This window comes from Ursus arctos, unplaced genomic scaffold, assembly GCF_023065955.2.
Source record: "Ursus arctos isolate Adak ecotype North America unplaced genomic scaffold, UrsArc2.0 scaffold_7, whole genome shotgun sequence".
Classification (NCBI taxonomy): Eukaryota; Metazoa; Chordata; class Mammalia; order Carnivora; family Ursidae; genus Ursus; species Ursus arctos.
In genome coordinates, this window is record NW_026623089.1 from 24,323,089 (window position 1) to 24,341,156 (window position 18,068).

Genomic DNA, 18,068 nt, shown 5'->3' on the forward strand with positions numbered 1-18,068 from the left:
GAGGACTAACTGCTGTGTTTTTCTTATTAAAGAAAAAAGGGATACAGGCTCAATGGGAGAACATTTAGAAATCTTATCAAAGCAAAGGAAAGAAAATAGCAATCACCCATAATCCCACCACCCCCAAAATAAGGATTTAGGTATATATCCATCCAGACTTTGTTCCAAAGTATTTGTAATAATGTATAGTTTACATAAACTGTATATAATTGTATACTTTCTTACCAGGCACTGTGCTATGTACTTTGCATAGATTACCTCATTTCACATTCACCACAATTGTATGAGATAGATACTATCATTATTTCCATTTTACAGAAGAGGAAATTGAGGTTTAGAGATGTTAGCTAACTTGCCTAATGCTGTATATATACACATTTTGTATATACACATACATGAATATATACATATATCATAGTATTATAAACTCCCTTTTTAAATTTAATATCATGGGAATGCTCTTACTTAATAGCTTTGGAATGGGCTAAATCAACATTGAAAAGCAACAGTGACTTTACAATATTTGAGATTTGGTTTCCTGGCCATGATTGCTTCTTGAGTCTGTCAGGTGGTTGCAGATTAGAGCAAAATAATGATGTATGCCCTTCGCTGCAGAGCACTAGCTGTGAAATTTTAATCTTTTATAAGAGCCTCAAGGCTTGATTTTGGCAAAGCTGGTTGGTGGAGAAAATAGCATCGGAATTTTTCGAATGTTATGACACATTTCCTAAAAGCCCAGCAGTGGGAGTATGCAGTTGGAGCATGTCCATTCCTCTGAAGAGTCAAAGAGTAGGAAGTGACAGGCATCATCGAGGACCACAGTAAAACCCAAAATCTTTCCAGGGTGTAGGATATTTGTGTTTTGAAACAAAGTATTAAGTTTCGTTGATCATCCAGTTCTCAGTAAATGGACATGTGCAATGACATGTGCCTTACATTTCCATCTTTAATGTCTGAAGTTTGTATATTCTAGGACAAAAATTGGCAGGGATTTGTAAGTGGGAGGAAGTGGCAGGCGGAAATGTTTGGGAAGAAAAACTCAGCAAGGTCCCTTTTTACATGAAATCATAGATTAATAACAGGCGAAGATGTGAACATAGGAAATGTAATATGAGAAGCAATATAAATGTACAAAATAAAATTAAGTACTTTACAATTACTTTGTAAGTTTAGTGCTCATTTGTTCCTGTTTGTGAAAGGGTGACTGATTATGAGTCATCTCAATTTCTACCCATCAGAAATCAAAGATTCAGTATGCTTTGTTGGAAGGATTTTTTAAGATTAAGTCCTTTAATCCAATTACAAAAATTATGCTCACAGTTCTCATTTCTAGCTAGCACTATAATAATAAAGATAAATTTATAAACAAAGCATCCACTAATAAGGAAGAAAAATTTGTATCAGTCTGATGTAGCTTTTTACTTTGCAGTTATCATTGTATTTTCAACTTTTGTGGAAATGCACAAAAAGAATAAACCAATTAGACAGAATGACCTTTCCATGTGCTGTTGGTTATGCAGCCCTCCTGTGGATATTTACCTTTGGAAACGAGAAACCTTCGATTCCTGAATTTCTCTTTCATAATACTATCATATGCCTAGGGCGCCTAGGTGGCTCAGTCGGTTTAGTGTCTGCCTTCATCTCAGGTCATGATTCCAGGGTCCTGGGATGGAGTTCTGCATCGAGCTCCCTGCTCAGCAGGGAGCCTGCTTCTCCCTCTGCCTGCTGCTCCCCCTGCTTGTGCTCTCTCTCTCTTTCTCTCTCTCGCCCTCTGACAAATTAAGTAAATAATCTTAAAAAAAAAAAAGAAAATCAATAGTATTTCTCTGCATCATTGATACTAACCAGAAAATGTAATAATAAAAAGACTCATTGTCAACCACAGTAACAAAAATAAGCAAATGTAATTTCAACCAAAATCCCAGTTTTGTTATTCGTGGAATTTGATAAGATCAACCTAAAGGTCATACTGAAATACAAAGGGACAATAATAGATAAGATAATAATGAAGATCAACATGGAGGGATACTCACACTACTAGATATCAAGACTTGTAAAATTATAGTAATTAACACAGCACGGCCTTGACCCAGAGACAGATAAATAAACCAAGAAAATAGACTAAAGAGCCTATTAAACAGACCCCTGCATAAATGGACACTTGATACATGGCAAAGCTGTAACACCATCAGTAGAACAGAAATAAATGGTGTTGGAGAAAAACAATGTTCTTACATTACATCACTCACACACACATATTATTAGAGACTTTAAAAAAATAAATAAAAAGCAAGTCTTTGAAACTTTCAAAAGGAAATATAGAAAAAAATGTTATTATGACCTTGAGATAGGAAAGAATTCTTACACAAAGCAGAACAAAACTGATCAATTTAAACTTCCATTAAAACAAATATAATTTAAACAAAGAAAAAGGATAGGCTACAGGTCTGGGGAAAATATTGCAGGGAGTGTAACTGATTAGTTTCCAAAATGTATAAAGTATTCCTACGACACACTAGGATAACGAGCCCCACTACCACCATGGGCAAAGGATAAGAACAGGGACTCACAAAAGAAGAACCCAATGACAAACAAGCATTTGAAAAGATGCTCAGTATCACCCATAATTAGCAAAATACAAATGAAAACAGTGATTCCACACCAACTGGCAGAAAAGCTTTAAAAGCAGACAAAACTCAGTGTTAATTAGGCTGTAGAGCAAGGGAGATTCTCAAACACTGATCCATAGAGTAACTTGGGGGAGGGAGGGTTGGTTGATGGAGACTCCAGTCTTCTGATACCGCCATTTTAAAACATGGCTTCCATGGCCGCTGCAGCTGGGGAAGACAGCACAAAAATTGTCATTCTTGTATGCTAACCTTGGAAGTAACACACAACATCTGCCTATAGCCATTGGCAGATCTAGTCTCACAGTACCAATCTGACTGCAAAGGGGGCTGGGAGATGCAGCCCCTTGTGTGCCTGAGAAGAGGAAAACACAATAGGATTTGATAAATACACGGCATTCTCTCCTTCAGATTTCACAAAATATTAAAATTTCATGAAACTTGGTGGTAGATAGACGTTAATTGTATTATTCTTCATATCCTTCATGTTTACATTTTTCAAATTTTTTAGAAGGAGGAAAATGAAGAAGGATGAAACCATCTGTCCGGGGTTGCAGCTAATATGTTGTGAATTGGCCAGAACAGTCTCTAAGAAACTCTTCTTTCAAGAGTCAAATCCAGATACTGCATTGAGATTCATATAAGAAGTATTTATTGAGCTCCTATTTTATTCTTGCCCTTGAGGAGAGCAGAGTCCAAAGTTAGAGGAAACAGATAATAAACAAATCATTGCAATACATTACAATTATTACAATGGGGCATGAAGAAAAATATGTACAAAGTGCTCCTGACCATTATAAATTGGTAACATAATCACTGGAAACTTCATGATGGTTTTGATTCCCAGTATGTTTTAAAATGTGTGCTGGCAGTGCCTGAGGTCAACGTAATCTTCAGTTATGAGAGCTGAACTTTTTCTGGAGAGTTATTTCAGGAAATTCCTGAAGTAAAACTTTACCACAGACTCCACCCGATTCATACTCAGCCTGCAGAGACTTGTTAGGGAAAAGCTGCTAGAACAATGTATACTGTCTTCATTGACCTTGTGTCTTCAAATACGTTCTTCAATTTTCCACACAAAAGCAGAATAGAAACAATTCCCAATGGAGAGGAGGATTGTTTAATTTACTAATACTGAAGTCCTGTGCCTCCTTGGACAGCTCTCAATGCCTAGCTCACCTGTGGCAGTCAAAATATGGGGTGCTAGACTGGCTCAGTTGGAGGAACAAGTCACTCATACTCGTAGTTGTGAGTTCAAGCCCCACATTGGGTGTAGAGATTACTTAAATAAATAAAAACTTAAAAAAAAAAGAGACCTTGCTTGTTTTCTAGAACACCTCCCATGACCAAGTATGCACTTGCTTCTGGAAACTTACCTCCTTATGTTCTCCTCAGTGTACTTTAAGAATATTCCCATTAAATATACAGCTATGTCTTTCCAATGAGCTCCACAATCTAGTTCATTCACTCATTCAACACAAATGTTTGAGCTGGGGATACGGTGATTAGCAAAACAGACATGGTCTTTGACCTCATGGAGCTTATAATCCAACTGGCGAAGTAGTCATTAATCAAACTCACACACCAGTACAGTATAGGGAATAGAATCAATAGTATTGTAATTATATAACGATGTACGGTGACAGATGGTAAGTAGACTTGTCCACGGTGAGCTTAGGGTAATGTATAGAAGTGTAGAATCACTGTGTTGTACGTGTGAAGCTAAGGTAACACTGTATGTCAGCTATATGACAATTAAAAAAACCAAGCACCCCCAAAACTATTCTCATATGTGGATAAGAGTTATGAAGAAAATAAAGGAGTACTGTGAAGGGGAATAGAGGCCACTAGGGATTCTAGTTTAGACTGGAGGGATTAAGGAGTACCCGTCTGAGGTAATGAATGGTGAAGGCTTGCGTGAGGGCCATGGGAGAGAGAAGTCTAGATATTCGTGGTATCTTCTAGTGGCTAAATTTGGTGCACAAATTTAGGATTTGATGATTCATAGGTATGTAGATGGAAGGAGTCAGAAGTCCAAGATGACTCGCAGGCCCAATCCTCAATATAAATATTTTCCTCAAACTGTTAGAATGCTTTCTAGTCTAGTTTTACAAAAATGCCGGTATTTAGCATGCATTGCATTCCTCCATCGGTATCTGATCCTTAGACACAGATGATTTCCCTACCTGGCAGGGAAGTCATCAGGATATTGGCCGCCTTTCATATTGCTTTCCTCAGTGTCACTTGTCTTTTTTTTCCCCTGTGGCTAGGATGATGCCAGAGAGATACAAGGATTTCACCTTCCACCCAGTCTCTGCAATTATTTTATACTCTTTAAGGATTTTAAATTTATATTTAATTACTAACCTAAGATGTTAATAACAGAGGAAACTGGGTGCAGTGTATGCGGGAACACTATATATTACCTTTGCAACTTTTCTATAAGTCAAACACTTTTCAAATTAAGACTTTATTTAAATATAAAAAAAGATTGGTTGATAGAGGAATAGAGATCAGTAACTGTGTGACGAGGCAAATACAGTAAAATATTACCAATAAGATCTAGGTGCTGGGCTTATAAGTAATCACTGACGTTGCTGTATGTTAGAAAAAATTCATTATAAAATATTGGGGAAAACAGGCTCCTGTAATTAAAAGCAATTATTATTTTTTTTCCTTTTTGTACTGTAATCTGTCCTTTTCCCCTTTTTTTTTTTTTTTAAAGATTTTATTTATTTATGTGACAGAGAGACAGCCAGGGAGAGAGGGAACACAGCAGGAGAGTGAGAGAGGAAGAAGCAGGCTCCCAGCGGAGGAGCCCGATGTGGGACTCGATCCCGGAACGCCGGGATCACGCCCTGAGCCGAAGGCAGATGCTTTAAGGACTGCGCTACCCAGGCGCCCCCTTTTCCCCTTTCTTATTTGTTTACCAGCATGATTCAAAAGAAGAAAATTTTCACTTCTGGCCATTGTCACTTTTCATTTTGTTTCATGATTATTATTATTTTTAAAGATTTTATGTATTTATTTGACAGAGAGAGAGACAGCCAGTGAGAGAGGGAACACAAGCAGGGGGAGTGGGAGAGGAAGAAGCAGGCTCCCAGCGGAGCAGGGAGCCCGATGTGGGGCTTGAACCCAGGACCCTGGGATCACGCCCTGAGCCGAAGGCAGACGCTTAACGACTGAGCCACCCAGGCACCCCTGTTTCATGATTATTATTGAAAATAATTTTGTCATATGGAAGGATATTTAGAAATTATCCGCTCTGAGTCCATACCCACTAGAAATCACTAGATATGCTATTGCTGAGTTCAAGTGAGTGTGCGTCTCCAGGTTGTCCCCCAGCCCAGCGCCTGTCCTGGGGAAAGTCTGTGAGGGAGGTGGTCAAGTCCGTGAAGGCGGTTTGGCTGGGCCCTGTGTGGGGTGCTGCGAACCCACAGGGCAGCAGCTGTGGGGGCGACCTCCTCTGTGGCTTCCCTGCCCTTAGGGCAACAAGGGCACCTGCACGAAAAATTGGGCACTTTTGGCCCAGGCATGGGCTGTCTCAGACACAGGCAGAATCCCGGGAAGCTGGACCTGAGCCAAAGGAGGGAAATGGTGGCGCCACCTGCTATCTGGGGGAAGAGCCAGAGAAACAAGATTTCATAGGGGGATCCCAACGTGATCCCCTTGCTGGGTGAGCCAGGAAACACGGGTTAAAGCTTCAGCAGCACCTTTATATTTTCTAGGCAAATTGTTCGAGGAGAACCCTGAAAAGTGCTAATGTTCTGGTGCCTTTTATAACTTATTTGGCTCATTTTCAACAACCCCTCTCCACCGTCTCAACTTGTAGAAAGATGAATTAGATGTGCAGCCCAGTCGTCAGCTGGAGCCTCCCTGCCCATTTCATCTTTGGCTCAATTTCCCCAGTTTTCTGCAAGTGTTCAGGGTACTTAGGCTCTCCATGGCCTGGAGCTTTACACTTCCATAATTAGAACTCTATCTTGTCACGCAGGAACCTGGACATGAAACCCGGCCACGTCTTCCTTTAAGGCTTCAGAGGAGTGATGGGGGAGAGGGCAGTTGTTACCTGGTAACGCAAACAACTTCAGATGCACAGATCTGCTGGTTACAAAGGCCCAAGTGGCAGGGCCGCTGTCACCACATCCTGGACTGGCTTCAAAGCTAGAAGTCTTCTCAGTCACCCGCAAAGGGGCTGAAGCAGTGTTCGGGAGCGTGGAAAATGCTGCCCGCAGAACCCTCACTGCTTACTAGGCTTTCTCAGTAATGGAAGGGATGAAATGCAACAATTTGTCCTTTACTTTGTGGGGAGCGTCTCAGTGTGGGCCAGCCTCTAGACCCTAAACATTTCACGGCCGCAACAGAGCCCTGGATCTCCCCTCTCTGAGGCACAAGTATCTCACCGAGGCCTTTGACGTACTGACTCTTCTGGCTCACCTCGTGTGATTAATATGGTGTCATGGACAGCCCAGAGCAATTTGAAGTGATGTTTTCTTCAGGCTTCTGAGAGTCATCCCAGCAGTGTGGTGACACCATCTCCTGGGGTCCTTGCCAGGGTGAACTCCTATGTCATAGGAGTCCAAATCATAGACTATATATCATATCATAGCTCTCTTAGCAATGAAATCTTCCTTATTCTACTTTACCTTCCCTGCCCCCTCCTTAACCGTGCACACTGAGGACCTACACACATTCCTCCACTTCTGGGGCATCGTCTCATTTCTCCTTGAGCAGGTCCATTGTTAATGTTGTGACTGAACCCTTGTTGTCGGGTTGGGGGTGTGGGACGGGGGTTGTGCAGTGGGTTAAGATCTTCTGCGGGCAAAACGGTGTTTTCCCATAAGGCAAAAATCTCTGTACCAACTTCAAAAGTGAGGAGTGCTAACTTTTAACCTGAAGAGTGGGCCCCTTCTGCAGCCCAGAGGATTCAGAGGAAATCTGGGGAGTCAAGATTTGCAAGAATGTCAACCCAAATGTCCTTACCCCATGTCTCAGGATCTCATTCCTTCTCAATTAAGGCCATGACTTTGGCAGAGCGGATTTGCTAGGATTGAGAATTCTGTCTTCACTGCAGCTCGGCCACCTTATACATTAAGTTCTGGGCTTCAGCCTCAGAAGGTCTGGCCTCTTCGGTTGGTGATTAATCACTCCCAGCCTTTCTTGTCTCTCTTCAATGCATCGAGAGTGGCCAGTAACAGCCATCCCATCCCCCTTCCTGCAATGACTACCTTCTCTGAACCTCTGGATGCCTCCCACACAGCGCCCTCCAGGGCATCGCCTTCTGCTGGCAGTCCAGCCCAGCTCACCACTGCTAAAAGTTTACAGTGGTACCACTGCGTTATCTGGGACCCTGCCTACCAACAGTGAGGGCTTCTTATTACCTTCCGGTCTGTGGGTGACCCAACTCCAAAATCTTATTTTAGAATCTGCTTCCTAGGACCCCACCACTTCCATACCAACTGTTGGAGGGCAGGATCTCGACTCTGAGCTTTGCCTATAGGGTGTATTAGGGAGTGCTTCGGGAGCTGCTTCTCTGAGGGAGTGAGGGAAGCAGGACGGGTAGAGGGAGAAGTTGAGTTGCAGGGCAGTTGGAGCGGAGGCCTCTGGGCCTCTGGGCCACAGGGAGCTCTGGAGCTGGGATGGCCAATCAGAGGCATCCTGAATTGAGGACTGAGGCTGTATCAGGGAGTTACTGTTCCCGAGGGCAGGACATGTTTTGAGTGAGGCAGCTTCCTGAGTAGGGTCTCAAGGGTGAGCCAATGCTACCAACAGCTGGTGAAGTGAGTGTCTTGGTTCTGAAGTGGCGTTCTGGGGGGTAGGCCATGACATCAACTGCAGATAAGATGACCAGGGTCAACCAGGAGTAAGACAGAGCCCAGAACATGGGGATATCGGTGCTAAAACTGGACCAGTCCCAAGCAAACTAGGACATTTGGTTGCCCTAGAAGGCCTGGCCTTAACATACTAATAGGAGCTGCAAATTTACCCACTTCAATTTTCTCTTTAACAATAAATATGTATCTGTAGAATGGACATCAGTAGTTAAGATCCTGGGCCATCGGATGAATATTCAAGATGTAGCTTAACTACAAAAGGGTGCTAGAGTATTTGTGATAGTATTTGACTTATAATCTTCAGAGGGCAAGTCATGGAACAGGAATATTAACATCTCTTATGTTAGGTCCCTGATAGAAAAACAGTAGAAGTTGCTCAAATAAGGCCACTCTGAGGAAATAAAAGATCGCATCAGAAAAACTACAAACATCCTAGACATCTTGACATGATGTCAGCTAGCAATAACACCAGAATCACCTGGGGTTCTTCTCATTGCAAATGAAGAATCCTACCGGCAGAAATGCTGATTTGGCATCTCTAGGGTGAGGGCAGGGGACCATGGGGAGCTGCCTTTTCAATGGGCTTCATGGGGGATTCCAATACAAGCGACACGAGGTCACACTTTAAGAGACACTGCACTGTTCCTACCATCCACTCCCTTTCAGCCCATTGATTAATCACCAATCACATTTTTAAGTTTCTAGCAAGTCAGGTTGCCAGGTACAATAGAGGACACCCAGTTAAATTTGCATTTCAGATAAGCAATAACTTCCTAATGTAACTAGGTGTCATGGTAACAGATAAAATAATATAAAAATATAATATCAATATAATGTTATAATAGATAGTCTATATGAATAATATTATCATAAGTTATATGACTAAATTAAATGGTATGGGATATTAGAGGATATTATGATAAAATATAAATTATGAATAATAAGAAATTATTCAATGTTCATCTGAAATGCAAATGTAACTGGGCATCCTGCATTTTTATTTGCTAAATCTGCCATCACTGCTAACAAGGGAATTCTCAAACACACAGAAGTAAAATGAACGCTAGAACGAACCCACGTATAACCATCACTCTGCCTGGACAATCGTCAACATTTTGCCCCAGTTGTTTCTCCATTTAGTTTTTGTGCCTATCGTTATGTTCCATGCTGGGGGGGGATACAGAAAAAAGGGTGTCCTTAAGTAGCTTATCTTCAAGTGGGGGGAACACAACGGACATTTCCAAAGTAGTAAAGAAATAAGTGTTAAAGTGTATAATGTTTACTGTAAGGAACGCAGGAGCCCCGAGAAGGGAATGTCAATGTTGACCGGAGTGGTCTTGGATGAAGCGAGCCCAGAGCTGAGATCGTGTTAGGCCCGGTAAAATCTGTATAAATAAAGATGAGATAAGCAGGCTTTCCAGGTAAGGAAACCAGCATGACCAGATTGTATTCACTTGGCTCCATGAAAGTCTCTCTCCATGTGAAAGTACTCACCCCCAGCCCCCTCCCCCATGCTTCACACTTTAATCATCGGGCCCACAGCAGCTGTCACCCATCGGGCTAATATACATCAAGCACTACTGCAAATTACATCATCAGAACCGATTACCCCTTGAACGTGTCAGCACAATGGCTGTTCAATCTTCTCTGGGTGACTTGTTAATTAACTTCTGCAATATGCTGTCTTTGACATCATGGGGGAGTTCAATTTTTCCTTGATTAAAAGCAGCCCTGGGGAGAATTATAAATTGATAAGAGAAGCAAAATTCTATTCAGATGGCCAGCTTTATGCTAATGCTTATGAAATGTCCTGGCTCCTTGAGCCTATAGGCACATGTTCAATAATTGGGAAAAATTCAGGATCATGCTATAGCTCATATCTTGAATTACATTAACATTTAAAATGGTCTGTTTTCTTATGCACTTGATAATGGCACAAAATCTGGGGTCTTATTCATTTAGTAAGTTTTTACTTTGCAATTCCTCTCAACTTCAAATGCCACTAATTCAAGTACTAGGGATGAAAACTTGAGAAAATATTTTATTGAAATGTAATATAGACACAGATCAGGGAACATCAAATAACCAGTATCCCCAGAAGCCCTCTTCATGCTCCCATCTAGAAAGCGACCATCTCCATCGAAACGGTAGCCACTATCCATACTTCTAACACCACAGAAGGGTTTTGCCTGGTTTTGTACTTTGCATAAATGTAATCGTACAGTATCAATTCTCTTTTATATCTGGCTTCTCTCAATCACTCAACACTACGTTTGTGAAATTCAAGGGATGCTAATTTTAAAATGACTTTTGCTATGAAATAGATAATACGTCCCCCCATTAAAAAATTGGAAAACACATCATTACTTTTCATTAGTTTTAAAATGATACGTGTGCCTATACACAGTTTATTTGATCAAGGTGATAAGCTTTTATAAAGGTCCTGAGTAAAAAGAAAAGTTCTTTCTTTTTTGATATTTTTATTAATCCTCTTATCCTAGCCTAATATTCTATTAATCCCATTTCCCCAAAATTTAATCCTTAGTCAGCCCCAAGTGCCTTACCATCTTTGCAGCATCATTATAATAAGAGAAGAAATATAGGAATAAGACGCAGTTTATTTTCCAGCTGGTGTGCTCTCTGGTAGCTGGTGGCCATTAGGGAAGTAGTTATGCTGCCAGCTCTGCCCCGTAAGGACATCTGTCATCTGTCAGAGCAATACTCTGGGACTTTCTCAGAAGAGTAGGTGTGTGCCCAAGACTTGCAGTGAAGAAGGTTTGGTTGTTTGCACTCACCTTATTATGCGCATGAGTCCAGTTGAACATAGCCCACCTACCTCATAAGCCACCCGGTAAGTAAGGGAACCCCCACCCTTAGCAAAACACTATGTGCATTCGTGACTTAAATGATCAGGCATAATGCAGTGCACAGGTGACTGTCACCTAAGTTAACAAACCGTTAACCATAAATCATGTCCAGCATTGCCCTGAGATACAGGTATTTTCTTTCCAGTTTTTAAAATAATGGTAAAATACACATAACATAAAAATTAGCATCTTAACCATTTTTAAGTGTATAGTTCAGTGGTATTAAGTGCATTCATTCATCTTTTTGTGCAACCATCACCATCCATCTCTAGAACTCTTTTCATCATGCAAAATTGAAACTCGGGAGCGTTAAATAATAACTCCCCATTCTCCCTCTTTCCCACCTCTGGCAATCACTATTCTACTTTCTTTGAGATACAGACTTTTAAAATACAAAATACAAAATTCTTCCTTGTGCACTCAATCCTGACTCTTGGGACCCAAGTTTTCCTTGTCATTCTCTGCTTTCAAGGATGAACCCCAGCTCATTATCTTCTCCTCTCTTCATCTTTGCAAAGGTCGTCATCCTAATCTCAGGATTCCCTTTGGTGTATCAGACCACTTGGGTGGGAAGGAGGAGTTCCTTGTTTTAAATGTAAGGACCTAGAGGGTGTCTCACCCTCAGCCATTTCTCGATGTCGTTTCTGGTTCTCCTCATTCTAGAAAGTGTTCCAGTGAGATGTGAGCTGGTTCACACCATGCCTCATGCTGACTTAGGAATCTTCTTCAAAGTCCATGAGGCAGGATGGGCTGTGAGTAACTCTTTTCTCACACTAGGTAATTTCTGACCTTGTTCTATGATTCAGTCCCTCACTCCTTATTTCTTGAGCCACCTCACTTTGCCTGACCCAATGGCCCTTCTTTTTTTTTTTTTATCATTAACATTTTAATAAGATATAATGTAGACTATAATAATTAGTTTTATTTTATTTTTTTAATGTTTTTTATTATATTATGTTAGTCACCATACAGTATATCCCTGGTTTCTGATGTAGAGTTCGATGATGCATTAGTTGCATATAACACCCAGTGCACCATGCAATACGTGCCCTCCTTACTACCCATCACCAGTCTACCCCATTCCCCCAACCCCTCCCCTCTGAGGCCCTCAGTTTGTTTCTCAGAGTCCATAGTCTCTCATGCTTCATTCCCCCTTCTGATTATCCCCCCTTTCTTTATCCCCAATGTTCATAGCAGCATTGTCCACAATAGCTAAATCGTGGAAGGAACCGAGATGCCCTTCAACAGATGACTGCCTTAAGAAGTTGTGGTCCAGGGGCGCCTGGGTGACGCAGTCATTAAACGTCTGCCTTCGGCTCAGGGCATGATCCCAGCGTTCTGGGATCGAGCCCCACATCAGGCTCTTCCGCTATGAGCCTGCTTCTTCCTCTCCCACTCCCCCTGCTTGTGTTCCCTCTCTCGCTGGCTGTTTCTCTCTGTCAAATTAATAAATAAAATCTTAAAAAAAAAAAAGAAGTTGCGGTCCATATATACAATGGAATATTACTCAGCTATCAGAAAAACGATTTCCCAACATTTGCTACAACATGGACGGCACTGGAGGAGATAATGCTAAGTGAAATAAGTCAAGCAGAGAAAGACAATTACCAATGGCCCTTCTTAATAGAAGACCTACCATTAAGGACTTCCAACCACAGCTAGTTGAAAGGTCCTTAAACAATCTCTTCAAAATTCCAGCCATAAAACTGGACAAAACTGACCAGAACAGTTATTTCGTTATTCTGGAAAAAGATCAAAAGCACACAACAATCTGAAAAGCACTTACATTTGGATTTTAGGTAAGAATGGTAGGGGTCTGTGGTATTCTGTCCTGGGGATGTCCCCATTTCTCTCCCTGTCCCCAGGCCCAGGCTGGCCAATGTTAATGTTCTGTTGGGGCAGAGCAGGCCATGGCTACCAGCAGTATCGCTGCCATAGTCGAAGGGGCTCATTCAGTTTGGGCTGCCCTATGTACAGGGAGATGTGAAGAGCTCTGGAGATGGTAATTATATGCGCTAATATAAAAGGCTATAGTTATCCTTTTCTCGTGTCTTAACTTCTTTAAAAGACATACAGTTATATAAAGCTATAATTATAACATTATACTGTTGGACTTATAGCATACACAAACGTAATAAAAATGACAATAATAGCACAAAAGGGGAGAGGGAATAGAGGTTTATTAAAGCAAAGTTTCTACATTTTTCTAGAATTAATACTCATGTGAACTAGATTATGATAAATTAAAATGCATATTGTAACTCTCAGATTACAATCCCTAAAAAAGTAACTATTTTTTTTTCAAAATTTACAAAGTAATTTAAAGGATGCATTGAAATATTCGACATAAAAGAAGCCAGTCAAGGAGGAGTGGAAGAATGAAAAGGAGAGTTGACATATAGGAAACAAATAGAGAGAAATGGCAACTGAAAGTCCAACCAAACCAGCAACTGCATCAAATGTGAAAGGTCTAAACACCCCAAAGCGCAGAGATTGTCAGACTGGATAAAAACACACGGTCCAACCATACGCCGCCTTCAAGACACCTTAGTTTCAAAGACACAAATAGATCAGAAGTGAGAGGATGGAAAAGATATACCACTCAAACAGTAGAACTCCAGAGAACTGGAGTGGTTTTATTAACACCAGACAAAGTAGATTTAAAGACACATATTAGTAGAGACAAACAGGGACATTTCATAACGATAGAAGAGTTAATACCTGAGAAAGATATAACAATTATAAACATATATGCATTTAACAAGTAGGTCTCAAAATACGTGAAGTGAAAAATGGATTCCTATCTCAGAGATAACCCAGGTGAAAGAGGAGGGGACAAGGTTGCTGTCTCCCCATCTTCCCAACTCTGACCCCCCATCTTCCTGCCAAATTGCACAGCATATATCTCGACATGTTGTAATCACCCATTTACTTGTTTGGCTCACTCAGAACCCCTTTGCCCTTTGTATGTGCAGTCTAGAGCAATCTTTAGCGTATGCAGTATATTTTAAAAATTAATCAATATCTGAATGGTATTCCAGGCAGAGGGCGAGAAACAAAAGGGAACATGGCATATTCTAGGAACTCTAACTTGTTCCAAATGCCTTCAGTAGCACTTGTGAAACTGAATTCCTTGAGATGTTAATAGAGTTTAGTGGTCAAACTTAACCCACTCTGTTCCTTTCTTGGATATTCTCAATGCCCAATACTGTGTTGAAATTTGTTTTCATCCTTTCTCAAACTGATTTGACCAGACTTTTACTAATACCTTGAGGAAGTGCTCCTCAGAACAGCATCGGGGAGATACTAACCTAGAGAGAAGGTTAGCTGTGAGGGGTTGGTGGGAGATGAGCCCAGAGAGGCAGGCAGCAGCCAGGCCATGAGGAATCTGGTAAAAATGCTAAGAAATTTGAACTTTATTTTGCAGACCACATAAAGTCATTGAATGATTTTATTTAGACAAGGGAGTATCGTTGTGCAATTTGCATTTCATAAGGATCATTCTGGCAGCAGCATAGATGATGAATTGGAGGGAAGCCAGGCTTGAGGCAGAAGAACTGGTTGGGAAAGTGGTGGCAGCAGTCCATGATGAAAGCCTAGACTAAGGCTGTGGCAACAGGAGCAGGGAGGAGGGACGAAACTGAGAAAACATATTTAGGAAGCAGAATTGACAGGTCTTCATGACTAATTTCATCTAAAGGTGACAGAAAGGGAGGTGTCCATGAAACCTTCTAGTTTTCTGACTTAGATGATTGGTGGGTGGTGGTGACATTCATTTGACAGAGCAGAGAGGGGCAGAACTGTGGGGGCAGAAGTTTAGTTTGAGGGACTCAGGGGAGTTCAGTTGAAAATTCAGATGTGGAGCTCCAGAGAGAGTTCTGGGGTGGATGTGAAGAGGTGAGAGTCATGGGAATATTGGTTTGGTGGAAGCCATAGGTTTGGATGAGGTGATTGAGAACGAGACACAGGGTGAGAAGGAAGTGGGCAGGAGACTGATTCTTGGAAATCAATACGTGAGAGATTAACAGAGGAAGGATTAACTGAGAAGGAAGAAATGGAGCAGTAGAAGGGAAACCAGGGGCGCCTGGGTGGCTCCGTCGGTTAAAGGCCTGACCTGATCTCAGCTCAGGTCTTGATCTGAGGATCTTGAGTTCAAGTCCTGAATTGGGCTCCATGCTGGGCATGGAGCCTACTTGAAGGAGAAGGAGAAGGAGGAGAAGGAAAAGAAGAAGAAGAAGAAAAGAAAGGAAACCAAAAAAGAATATCAGGAAGCCAAGGTGGGATAGGGAGAAAATATGATCATATCAACATCAAGTTCTAGAAAATCAGAAAAAATGAAGAAGGTAAGTAAAGTAGCCACTGTATTTGAGAATTTGAATGAAGTTGCTAACCTTAGGAGAGAAGTTTCGGGAAGAGTGGTGGACTGGGGCAGAGTTAGCTGATAGTTAAGGTGAGCCAGATGGTGGTTATTTGAATGAGAGACAAGTGTGGATAGGGGACACCTATTACTCTTCCAAGAAGTTTATCTTTGAAATGAGAGCAAGAGAGCTACAGGGCAGTAGCTTGAGGGGCTGGGGTCCTCAGAGAGGCTGTTGCCTTAAAGTTGCGTGACAGTTAAAGGGAGGGAAGAGCATGCTTCTGTGTGGGAGAGAAGCCAGAGAGAGGGGGAGGGTGTCATCACGGGGATTGAGCAAGGCTGCTGAGGAGGCAGGAGGAGAAGTGATACAGGTGAGGCCCCTGATAATAGGCCCAGCAATGTTTTCTTACTCTAGTGGCTTCACCATCATTTGGTGAATATCCTTAAAACAGAACTTTTAGGATAGATTCAGTAAATTAGGCAGAGAACTCTTCTTACATATTTTTGTATTCCCTATCATAGTATGTTAGATGGGGCAGGTGTAAATTTTTAAAATTTATTAAATCATTCCCCTGATCCAGAATCAACAACACTATTGCTTACAGGGAATACAAGTAGAAGCCAATTCAAGCCCTTCAGCATCCAGCTAACATCTTGGCCTGCACCTGTTTCCACTGTGGCTGTCCGCTCTGGTCAGGCTGCTGTGTCGGCTTGCCCACAAATATGCCTGGCTCAGCCCTCTTCCTTTGCCCTGCTCCCCCTCTATCACAGTATTATCCCCCTCTGTACATATAGGAGACTGAGAATACAGTCCTATCCTGGCCCGCAGGACCCTTAGGAATCTGCCATCTGCCTATCTCTGCAATTGCGTTTGAAACCACTTTCCCCCACACCTTCTTTGTTCCTCCAGCAGGAAACTATTTTTCTGCCACCAGACATTTGCCCTGACTCTGCTGCCTGGGACGCCCTTTCTTTAGCATTTTTCATGTCTGGCTCCTTCCCATCCTTCAGTTCTCAGCCTGAATGTCATTTCATCTCATGTGATGAAAGTCGGTCTATGCAGAGTACATCTCGCACCCCGTTATGGGTGATGATAATACATTTTTTATTTCCTTCAAAGCACTGAGAACTATCTCTACTTATTTGTTTATTGTCCTTCCCTCCTTCCCCAACAGAATGGAAGCCCCATGAGGGCTCCTCCCAGCCTGTCCTGTCTCCTTCTTACCCCCAGTGTCCGGTATAGTGCTTGACAAGTGCTTTATGAGTATGTTTTACAAATAAACGAACTGCTCTTTCACAGTATCAAACCCCAGCTAAAATCCCACCTCCATAGTAAATAATAACTTATATGTATTGAGTGCTTCCTTTGTTCCATCGGTTACATATGTTATCTTACTTAATGAGCCCCCTCCCCCATTCACCTCCTGTACCTCATACAGTAGCTATTATCCAGGGCACACACTCTGTGTTTACTTGAAATTTAGCCTTTTGCTTTGTTATTTGATATATTACATGCATCACTCTTTTTGCTTCAGTAAAATGAAAATTGTTAGTCCTCCCCCACAGTACACAGAATGTTCCAGGTATGCTGAGTGACTAAAGATATCCCCCCCAGGGTTGTAAGATTCACATAATAAAATGTGGATAAGGGGGACGCCTCGGTGGCTCAGTTGGTGAAGCGTCTGCCTTCGGCTCAGGTCATGATTCCAAGGTCCTGGGATCAAGTCCCACATCAGGCTCCCAGCTCAGCGCAGAGACTGCTTCTCCCTCTGCCTGCCGCTCCCCCTTCTTGCGCTTTCTCTCTCTCTGACAAATAAATAAATAAAATCTTTAAAAAAATGTTTTTAATGTTGAAAATTGTTTATTATAAACTTCAGACAGAAAACCGAACCCAATATACAAGTGGACAGACTCCATTCTACCAGTAATATGTCAAAATGGTTAAGGCAAGATAGTTTGAACTTTGAGGTAAGAGATATGCTGTTCGATTCTCTCAATTTCCAGAAGAATTTGCTAAAATCTTCTAGGAAAAAAACTGTCTAGCCTGTCAAAAGTGCTTGTTAAACCAAGCATTATTTCACACTGAGAAGTGCCCCTGCAGGTTCCATAAGAAAGGTTCCCAGCACGAAGCATTGACTATTGGGTTTTGAAATATCTGCTTTGCCGTGTAGTGGAGTCCCAAGCTGAAGGGCCCTGCACTGTTTATGATCTCAGAAATCCCTTTGCACATCTCTAGGCAGTGGATTGGAGAATCTGGAGTCTATTCTGATGAAGATAGCAGGAGAAAGTCCTCCCGAACTCCTCTAGATTCTTCGGCCATCTGGAAATTCTGTCCCACATCTCACCTTGGGTTTCAGTTGTAATCTGCTAGTTCAAGTTTTGA

General features: G+C 41.7%; 1 long non-coding RNA gene across 1 annotated transcript in view; it reads left to right on the plus strand.

Annotated features, from left to right (window-relative positions):
- The window catches only part of LOC123000790 (uncharacterized), a 29,522-nt gene extending 16,764 nt beyond the window's left edge, over positions 1 to 12,758 (plus strand). The window contains exon 4 of the long non-coding RNA XR_008957977.1: positions 12,526 to 12,758. This is a non-coding gene — a long non-coding RNA (uncharacterized LOC123000790). The remainder of the gene's footprint in view (positions 1 to 12,525) is intronic.
- Positions 12,759 to 18,068: the final 5,310 nt, after the last annotated feature.